This window comes from Stegodyphus dumicola, chromosome 4 (genome assembly GCF_044657685.1).
Source record: "Stegodyphus dumicola isolate Sdum_Otavi_A_Nest chromosome 4, ASM4465768v1".
NCBI lineage: Eukaryota > Metazoa > Arthropoda > Arachnida > Araneae > Eresidae > Stegodyphus > Stegodyphus dumicola.
This window is the reverse complement of record NC_140771.1, coordinates 19138402-19149808: the sequence shown is the minus strand read 5'-3', so window position 1 is coordinate 19149808 and position 11407 is coordinate 19138402.

The window sequence follows — 11407 nt, the reverse complement described above, 5'->3', positions numbered from 1 at the left end:
GTGGAGGTCTGATGGCCTCAGTTCTACCGTTTCTTTACAGTGGCACACCATTCAAACAGCTAGTATTATGGAATGGACTGCCATCGCACATGACCTCTAATGCCTATATGCCAGGGCCAAATATGATTTTCGAATACCTAGAGGGTTTTTTGGGGGCCATTTTTGGGGCATTGCCATCCTTCACTGGTCTGCCCTGTCTCCAAAGTTATCACCGATCCAGTATATCTGCAATCAGATGGGACGTCAAGTTGAAGAGGCGAGGATATGGGTCGAACTAGAGGTGCCGTTTACGCAACTGTGAAATGAGATGATGCAAGACATCATTTCAGACTTGTATGCCTCAATGTTCCCCCGTATGACATTGTATCACGCTAAAGGTAACCCAGCAGGGTACTAGAAACTCCACTTATTTGTAGTTTTTCTCTAATAAATGGTCCTTTTGCTTTGCTTTTGTAATTGCACTCACACACTAGAATTTCGTTGGATTCTAGAAACTCGTTCTTGATATGCAAAATTTATGTCAATGAAGTGTATAAATTAATTGATTTACTTTATTACCTTAGCACAGTATTTTTTAATTTATTGTTGCGTTCTTACGGGTTCGTGCGATTTGGAGCGACAACACTTGATGAAGAATTCTTCTCGGAACTCAGCGTACTCTCGAGACTGTCCACGCTACAACACTTGATGATACACTCGATAGCCTCAATGATGCACACTCTCGATACTCCAACAGCGATACTCCGACGACACTCACTGAAGAGGCACTAACTCGCGATACACTGACGATATTCATTCTCGCCATGTACTAACTCGCTATGCACTCGACGACCAACTCGACACTAGGCTGCTACTCCGGGTACAGGCTGGGTTTATATAGCTTTTGGCCAGCCTTCGAGAACATTCTATGCCAAACCGGTAAGAATTCGTTCCAGAATGTTCTCCATTATCGCATATAGCCAATTTTGTCACCAAATGGGCGATTTCTCACCAAATATGGCAAGCCTTCCGTTGCCGCTTTCTGGCAAACCTAAACCCGTTTTGAAGGGAAGCTATCTTACCCCACCTGGGCATTTCGTAACAATATATATTTTGCTATCTTTGCTATTGCACTGTTTCTATTAATTTCTAAAAAGGGGTTAAGATGAATTAATTATGATAAATAATCCCACTGGATTAACAGAATTAATGATACCAATTTGCTTTCATTGGTGTTATGATCTTACATTACTGCAAAAATTACTTTTTAACACTAAACTTTATTACTGTAAGTAAGTACTGAAGATGATTTACATTGCTGTTATGTGCTTCATTGACCAAACTTTCCTAGTAAGTATTATACTACCGACATCAAGACATCAAATAATTTACTTCAGTTTTCCTCTAATCTGAACCGCAGCTTGTAGCAACAAAGTTTCCAAGTCGAACTGCAATGGCATCATGGCCAAACCGTATGGAAATTAAACAAGGATGTCTAAAAATTATATATACCTCTTATTATCAATCTCTTTATGATACAATATTTACCTTGTTCCATTTTTCGTTATGAAGTTAGCCATCCAGCGGAAGTCCAATTTAAGCCTTTGTTCTAATATATCCAAATTTAATTTCTGTCTAATTTACACAGTTAATTTAACTTACGGAATTATTCCTGAAATAGCTACAATTGTTGCTAGAAGGATTAACCATATTAGCACCTTAATTTTAAGAATGGAAAATAAAGAGATAAATTAATATAAAACTTTTCCTTTCACGAATTGTTGTATTTTTATAATGAAACAAGAAACTGACTGGTTTATTAGAACAGAAATAAACAAGATTAACATTTTTTAATTTTATTATCTGTCAGCATAGAATTTAATATTGTAAAGTATGTATGAGGTAAATAAACCCTTGCAAATTAAAAACTGTAACTGGTTAATATGTAAGCTAAGGTCCTAATAGAGTGATTCATCTGCGTTTGAAATAAACAGCTGCATGTATGTTTCCATGGATTTCCGCTTATGTAACGTAGATACAAAATAATTGCCCTTAGAAAATTCCCCTTGATTCCCTCTGCCTATTTCTTAGGCAGATAGTTCTCGTCTGAATTAAGCAAGAAATCAGACATAATATGGCGATTATTACTTTCGTTATACCAGAGACAAAATTCTTCAGAAAATATTCTTGAGAAGTATAGAAACTTAGCTTCAATTAAGCATATATCAACAAAATTTATTTATTTTTTTTTTAAACGAAAACGGGTGGTTAAAACATCAAACAGTTAAGAATGAATTGATACATGAACTAATTTTTCAGAAAAATAATTTTTTTTTTTCGCAACAGAAATGAAATAAGTTATAGAAGTTCCAATGTCACAACTGAAATCGAGATGTGAAAAATAAAAACGATATACAACCCGATTTCTGTTTTCTGACTGATGAAGTATCATTATCTCCGGATTTATGTGCTTAACTAAACAGCTTAGCACTAAAGTATACAGAAAAAATCTGCAGGTTTCAGATTTTAAATTACGTTCAAAGAAGCGGTTTTTTTTTTTTTTTTTTTTTTTTTTTTTTTTTTAACGTTTTGTGTGTTACCTTTATTTATTAAATATCATGTTCTTCGTCCTTAAACTATAAAATCCAGTTCAATAGCGATGTCGCAAAATAATTTTAAAATAAGCATATCTTTAGAATTTTCGATATACAGTTCCACGCGCTGGAGATAAAAAGGTTTTCTTCCCCCCCCCCGTAGATTGTTCCAATTGCTCGCTTTGAAATCGTTGAGTTTGTTAATCAAAAGTTATTAAAGTTTTACAAAATATGAAATCGATAATAAAACAAATTTCGAATTTGGTCTCCCGTATACCCATATTTGGAGTAGGATTACGTCATTCAAAATTCGATGGCTCTATGTACCGTTGTTTTATCACAATGCGAGAAATAGACATACATTTATGCAGAGTTTTCATTATTTAATTTCTTCAAATATAATGCTAACATTTGGTGGCAACAGTTTGAAAAGTAAAACGGACATTTATAGTGATTCAATGCAAAATCGCAAAACGAAAACAATAGTCCTTCAGGAACAAAGCCCCTTTGGACTAATAAGCTTATACGGAATTTACTTGCTTCAACTCTAAAATCTGGCTCCCCGTAGGTATCTGGTTATCGTCCTGTCTTATATGAAATCGATGATAAAACAAATTCCAGTGCAATAACACCGAAACAGAAGAAAAATTAAAAGTAAATATTTTTGCTAGAATTTCAACTTGACAGTTTGCAAGGTTCGTGTAATTACAAACCAAGTCAAAGTTTCTTGCGGGATTAATAGAAAATAAGGAGAGGATAAAACTTTTAAATTAATTAAATTTTAGTAATTTAAGTATGTATATCACAAGGCAATTTTCTACTGTAAAATTTGGCTCGGGCCTTCCCCAATTACGCAAGCAACCAAGGTTAACAAAAGGCTAAATCCAGTTCAGATAAAGCTAGAAAACTGAACGCAAATAATTTAGAGACGTATAATGGTCGCTGCCAAAAACTTTCGCTTAACTTCAAGATTTCTGTTCTTAGGCACATTAACTAATTTGCATCCTGGAGGAAACTGGCGAAAAAAGAAATGACAGTGAAGATAAAAATAATTAGATAATGAAATAATAAATATAAAACCTTGCAAGTTTCATCAGAAATATCTAGTTTCAAAACTAGATTGTTCCTGCTCACTAAACAGTTACATCTTTCAAAGATAATTAAAGAATACATTTAATTTAGTGGTAAATTTAGAAACTGAAGTTGAAGGTTTTTTAACTTTGCAACTTAACTATTGCTCATGGTTCAACAAACTGAAAGTAATAGAAAATTATGTAGGATCTTCCCTTGGCCGAGGAAAATATTCAGATATTACTATTTTATCTATAGAATATAATTCAGAGATCAAGCAGGTTTAAGAAAGTAATTTTTCTTGAGTCGAGAAATTATATTAAGTAAAAACAATAATAATAAATAATTAAATACATTTAAAAAATAGCTATAGTAATTTTTACATTAGTTACATTTCTATTTGTACTATTTCAGTGCTATCTGTTGTTTAATCAAAGAGATACTTTTTTAACATGGTTTATTTAGTTGTTTCAAAAATATCAATAATACCTTATACATATATTTTTCTGAATACACAAGGCTGCATAAAAAATATCAAATGAATTAAATAAGTTCAAGACAGTATCTTTAATAAAATTATAGAAAGGCTGTTCGCACATTTTTTAAACGATTTTGGTAAGCGGTAATAAAAAATCATTTGCTTCAAAAGAAGTAATTGCAAATGTACTATGTTTCTAAAAGTCAAAATTATCGTCTGTGGCTTGAAAGTTTTGTTTTTATTCAAAATGGCGAATTTAACAAAGCAGTGGTTCGAAGACTACATTTACGCTCTTTCCGAAGAGAAATATGCATACTCTGTTATCCAAAAACGATGTGAGAGTCATAGTTTTGTGATATCTGAAGCGTCGATAGGTAATATCAACAAGAAAGGAAAAAAACGTCAAATTGGAGCCTCAAGTGGGACAAAATTCCAAACAAGTATCCAAGGAAAAAACGGACATCTTCGACTATTGCAAAGGTACGTTGTTTAATGTTAAAAGAAAATTCTCCTAGTCAAAGGACAGTTGCAAAATCATTAAAATGCTCGGTGTCCACCGTAAACAAAATGATAAACGTTGATTTAAATCTTAAGAAAGCGAAAAAACGCAATGTGCATCGTCTTCTTCCAAAGCATATCGCTCAACGCAGGACACGCTGCAGAATACTATATGAGAAACACTTATCCAAAGAAAAATGGAAAACAATTGTCACAATAGATGAAGCATGGGTGGATTTAAATGATTGTAATTAAAAAAAAGAGTCATTTATTATCATAAAAGGGGTGAAAAAACATTAAGTACATGGTTCAAAGAATCGAAAGAAAGTTTTTCTAAGGGATTCATGATTGTTGCTGGTTTTTCTTATAATGGCAAGTTAAAAATAAAGAGAGTGCAAAAAAATGTCAAGATTAACTCCAAATGCTATCAGGAACAAATTTTATTGCCAATTTTTCTGAATGAAATACCATCGCTTTACCCACAGTGCCATCAATCTGTGAGACTCCATCAGGACAAAGCTAGCAGTCACACATGAAAATCCACTATAAATTTCCTAAAAGAAATGGAACAAAAAACTGGTATCAAGGCCAGTTTTTTGTTCCATTTCTTTTAGTTCCATTTCTTTCCCTTCACTGATATCCCTACTAAATCTCCCGATGTGTCACCTATGGATTTTTGTGCTTTCGGACTTTTAAAAACTGCATTATCCAAACGTTGTCCCAAAACCCTAGCAGGACTCTGGAAAGCTGTTCGGGAGGAATGGGATAGAATACCTCTTCTGCCACTTCCAAAAGGTATTATTATCCTGGAAATTGCGGTGTCAAAAGATAGTTCAGAATAAGGGATGTCAAATAGAACATTTAAAACACAATTTAGTTTTATGAATACACTATACATCGTCTAAAAAATGTGTGAACAGCCTCTGTATAGCTATAATTAATATGATTTTATGTAAACTGCGCCAAAGAAAGGGAGGATAATTCTATATCTCCAGTTCTACTGGAATGATTGATGAAATTCAACTTGTGTTTTTTATATCTCGAAAGCGCGACTTAGGATATATATTAGATATATCTATAGCAATTTGACACAAAATCTGACTTTTTGTGAAATGACACTGAAACCTTTTTACATACTTCGATTCTACTACTCAAATTATGCCAAATTGACAAGTTTTGTAAAAATCGCAAGAGTAGTTTTTAAAAATTATCTCTCAAAATTTTAGCTCTTCAGTGTTAATTGAATTTGATATATATTTATTAATATCTCTTTTTTTTATTAAACTTACTTGATTCCTACTTTCTACTTACAGAATTCAAAATTACTTGATTACTACTTACAGAATTCAAAATTTAGGCTTAATCCAAATATATTTCGCACATTTTTTTTTTTATGATTTGCTTTTAAAATATGTGTTTTAAAATATTTTTTAATAAATTTTTAGGGAATTTTTTTATTATAGTATAACCTATAAAATTTTTAACATCATTTTAAAGTAGTTGTATTTCTGGGCACACTTGTAAAAAATTAGAATTTTTTTTTATTCAAAATTTTCTAAGATATACGTGAATTTACATATTGGCGCGTTTTGAAATTTGGCAGCTTTTTTTTTTTGAGCCATAACAACGTCAAATGTGGTTTACTCGCTTTGTTAAAATTATTTAAAAGTATGAACGATTACCTTTTTTTTCCGCTCGTCTACACTGAAAAAAGGAAAGGAAACTAGATTGCTATAAATTAAGAAGTTCGCCAAGTAAATTAATCTTGGCGCAAACTGAAAAAATGCGGAAAGATAATTTTTTCAATTATCTACTAAATATCGCACGAAATTCTACAAAATTTTATATTTAGGCATAATTTGAGTCGTAGAATCGAAATATTGGAAGAAATTTGCATGTTATTTCAGAAAAAAATCCGATTTTGTGCCAAAATACCTATGTTAGAACAATGCTATATATAAATCTAATATGTATCCTAAGTCGTCCTTTCAATACACGAAAAACGCAGTTTGAATTTCGTCAATCGGCCCAGTAGAACGAAAGATATAGAACTGTCATTTTTTTTCTTTTCTTTTTTTTCCGCAGCATACGTGCATGCCTTGTGGCCTCAAGTGAAAGAAACATCTAACCACGGCTCTGTGCCTCCGTTTCTAAAGCCAGATGTCATATCAAAGTACTTAATAAAATTGCAATCGGCCATATATCTGTTAGAACTATTAAATTTTGAATAACTATCAAACGTATATGGAATATATAGATATGTACATTTAAAAGATAAAAGTTATCTAAAACAAAATGCTAATTTTAATTTGCAATAGTCCCTAAACTTTCCTGCTGATATTGCTTCTTGCCATCCTTTAAATCAGGAGCAGTCAACCTTTTTATATCTGCCGCCCACTTTGAAGGTAGTAAAATTTCCTTAACGCCCACCGGTTTCATGGTAACTTAGTTTAGCATTAAATGCAAAGTAATTTTATGAGTGAATTCTTAGCAATATAACTAAATTTATACTTCGCTTATATTTATTAGAGACAGAAAATTTGTGCCCTGCGTTAGTTAGCCAGGACATCGGTGCCAACGAAACTGTTTCGGCTATGAAACCTTCAATGCTAGGAAAAGGAGATGTTCGTTTCTTGGAAAAAAAATTTCTACTCATGCTTTGTTAAGATATGGTGATCCCTTTTATGCGCGCAATAGTCACTGAACAACACTTATGAGACTTTTTTTTATAAGCATATTGTTACGTTTTTTATTCTTCTGACACCAGTTGTTACGTTATTTTATCTTCTTCACGTTCGTACGGGGTTCATAGATTTGGAGTGAATAACGACGACACTTGATGAAGTATCGAAACACACTTTATTTAGCCAATATTAGTCAGGACAGCTCCAATAACACTTTTTACAGTCGTTGAAGATCTACTATAAACACGCTGGAACAATCAGCGACACAGCCTTCACACTGTTAGGCAATAAAGGTGGAGACAGCTCCGTGGAAAGCACCCGACTCTGCTTTCCGGAGTACAGCTTCCGACTCTTCTTGGTCGTTCTCGGAACTCCACGTACTCTCGAGACTCTCGACGCTACAATTCGCGATGCACTCGACGACACACGAGCACAGCTCCCGACTCTTCGGTTCAGTCGTTCCAGGAGCTCAACACGCTCTCTCGACGATGCATTAACCGCGATATACTAACAGACTCCTTCGGTGCACTCGACGACCCACTCGGCACTCGCTGCCCGCCTGTCACCTGGATCGACTCCTCAGGGGATTGACTCGCTAGACGAGACACCAACTCGATACTAACTAACTCGCACTCTAGACGAGGCACACACACTCGCCCTCTCGACGAGGCACACTAACTGACTGCGGACCATCAGGACTGCGGACCATATAGCTTTCGGATTGTGTTCGAGAACATTCTGGTCTAAACCGATAAGAATTCGTTCCAGAAAGTTCTCCATCCATCCATGGTATATCGCCAATTTTGTCGCCAAATGTGGTAACCCTGCCTTCCCTTGCCATTTTATGTCAACCCTAAAACTGCTTTGAGGGGAAGCCATCTCACCGCGCCTTGACATTTCGTAATACTATGAAACAGGAGAGACCTGCGTGCAGGAGAGCGGACTGTAATCACTGGATGGACAAAAGCCTTTACCGCCCACCATTTAACTTAAATCGCCCACTGATGGGCGGTAGGGATCGGGTGGACTATTCCTGTTTTACATACTGTAAACTCAATGTCGACAAATCAGTATCAAAATTGTTAATGGTTCATGACAGGATTGCAAACCAAAACCTTTCTCATTTTGTACTAAAACTCTTTTTTGGAATACGTCACCTTTCGATTCTGCTGCTTATTAGCTTGCTGTATCTGTTATCTTCAAAATCATAATATAAAATATAACGGTACCGATTTAGTTCTTAAGAAACAAGCACTGTTTTGCCAAGTTATTTTGTGTTGTCTCTAAAAGTGTATGTCAACAAGAAATAAAAAGCAGTATTAAATTTCGGGCACGACTGTTTTGATTACCTTTCAACACATAAGAGTAGTAATCATCTTACGACTGTCAGTGTATTTGATTTTTTTTTTTTTTTATTATTATTATTACTACTACACATCATTCGTGCCAAGTGCATGTTTGCATTCAGCTCAAGCAGTATTTTCCTCTATTAGTGCTACAGTGCAATTCCTCATCAAGTTCATATCTGTGAAAGTGTGTGCATTGCTTATTTTGAAAGAGATTTTAACGCTTACGAAGTATTTACCTCTTACATACCCCAGTCCGAACTAGTGTTATAGCACATACTCAATATATGTAAAGAAGATTTTTGAAATTTCACCATACATTTCCTTATTCATTTTAATACCGGAAGTTTGTGCATCGTTTTCTCGCAGTACGGTACATACTTTATCGGCAGTGTATGCGATTTGATTGTACATCTCCTCATTCAAGTTTAATGCTACGAAGAGCTCCAGTATTAATCATATTATTCAGTGCTTTGATATAGTGCGTGTGAATATTATTCAGTACTTACTTAGGGCAATGAAAAGTGCGTGTATTGTGCTCAAGTATTCATCTTTTTTTTTTTTTTTTTTTTTTTTTTTTTTTTTTTTTTTTTCAGTGTACAGAGCGAGTAATTTTTATTCAGTGCTTACCGTGAGTGTGTGCATACGTTATTGCTCTTTCTTTTTCTTTTTTTTTTTTAAATCTTTTCTTTCATAGTGCTACAGCGCAAACTCAATATTTATGCAAGATAATTTATTTGTGAGATATCTTCATTCATCTCCTAATCAAATTTTCAGTGCTGTGAAAGTATAGTGTTTTTGAAGTTATCTCATCTTATAGTGCTATAATGCATACTTTACTGTCAGTTTATGTGATTTGATTGCGCATCTTCTCATTCGAGTTTAGTCCTAGAAAGTATGTGCATCGTGTTCTAATAGTCATTCTGTTATTATTCAGTGCTGTGTAATAGTGTGCGTGATTATCAGTCTGTGCTTACCTAGAACTGTTTAGTATATAAGGTAAAAGTGTGTGCGTCACATTTTATATAAAACAAATATATATATATATATATATATATTTCTCTTATAGTGCTACAGCCCATACTCAATATACAAGAAAGTCTATTAGCTTATGAGGTTTCATTATACATCACCTCATCCACTTTAGTGCAGTGAAAGTGCACACATTGTGTTCTCGCAACTATCTAATCTATTATTGCTACGGTACATGCTTAGTACTCTAGCCCAAGTGCATGCGATCTGATCGTGCATCTCCTCATTCAAGTTTAGCGTCGTGAAGTGTGTTCATTGTGTTACGCTACCTTTCCTTACAGTGCTATCGCGTAAACTGAGTATTCCTGGAATATTGCAGGTGCATGTGTTTCCATCATTCATCTCATCATTCGTTTTTTAGGCTCTGAAAGCATCTTCATTGTGTTCTCTTACTTACTATGCCTTCGGATACTCCCTCATCACCGGCCGGCACGGAGCATAATATTCAACATTCACCCCCTTCTGTTAAAGGTGCTGCTAGCACATCGACACCTAACTCCAGGACGGTTATTCTACGCTACGAGAGTCGACAGCAAGTTGTGGGCCGCCAGATGTCGCTGCTAGTAAAAAACAGGTCTGCTCGACATCCTATATTCTCTGAGTACGGAAGTTGTCGAAAGCGCGTGAAAAAGTGTTGCCGCGTCGTCAATCAGGGTTGTGCAGTTGACGTACTAAGTAGACAATGACTTTGTATGCGTTTTCGCCGCTGATTTTTTCATATTTAAGCGAAGAATACTGTTGTAGATCTCTGAATCGATGGCGAATTTATAGGAAATATGTTGATGCTTTTGCTCTGCCAAAAGATGTTTTCATTGCGTATTTCAGATTGCCAAAATTTATAGTTATTTTAATTTGCGATGAACTGAGAGAGTATTTGGAGCCACATTCAGAAAACAAGAACGCAATTTCTACTGAAAGAAAGGTTATACTATTCCTGAAATTATAAATATAAATTGTAATTGTATGCTTTAAAAATGCAGACGATAATAAGTTTATCAAGCACATTAACCTTCTTGATTTAATACAAATGTAGACATCCGATAAGCTTCTACTCGATTTATGTACAGCAAGAATTACGTTTACTTTAAAGTCTAACAGTTGAATACCTTACGAATAATACTGTGAACACAAAAAGGAATGTCGTTCATTATTACATGAAATTCACACTACTGTAAAATAACAAAAAAAAAAAAAAAAAAAAAAAAAAAAAAAAAAAAAAAAAGAATATATATATATATATATATATATATATATAAAACTTTAAAATAGTTTTATAATATTTTTTTCAGTAGCTGTACTACTACTAGTGTGATATTTTTAGAAATAAGTGTTAGCTCAGAGGGGCTATTAATTTCGTTTTGCCATTTTGTGGCGTTTCACTTTTCAAATCGTTGCCACCAAGTATTATCGCACTCTATTATATTTAAAGAAATTAAATAATGAGGAATATTCAGAATGTATGAATGTTTCTCGCACTGTGATAAAACAATGGTACCTTGAACCATGAAATTCTCAATAACGTAATCCTCTATCCTAATATAGGCACCTGGAGGCCCAAATTTGGAACTGGGAATTTGTTTTATTATCTATTTCATATTTTGTAAAGCATTTGTGAGTTTTTGATTAAGAAACCCAACGATTTCAAAGCGAGCAATGGCAACATTGAAAGAAAAAAAAATTTTTTTCATCTCTAGCGCGCGAGACTGTGTATCGGAAATTCTAAAG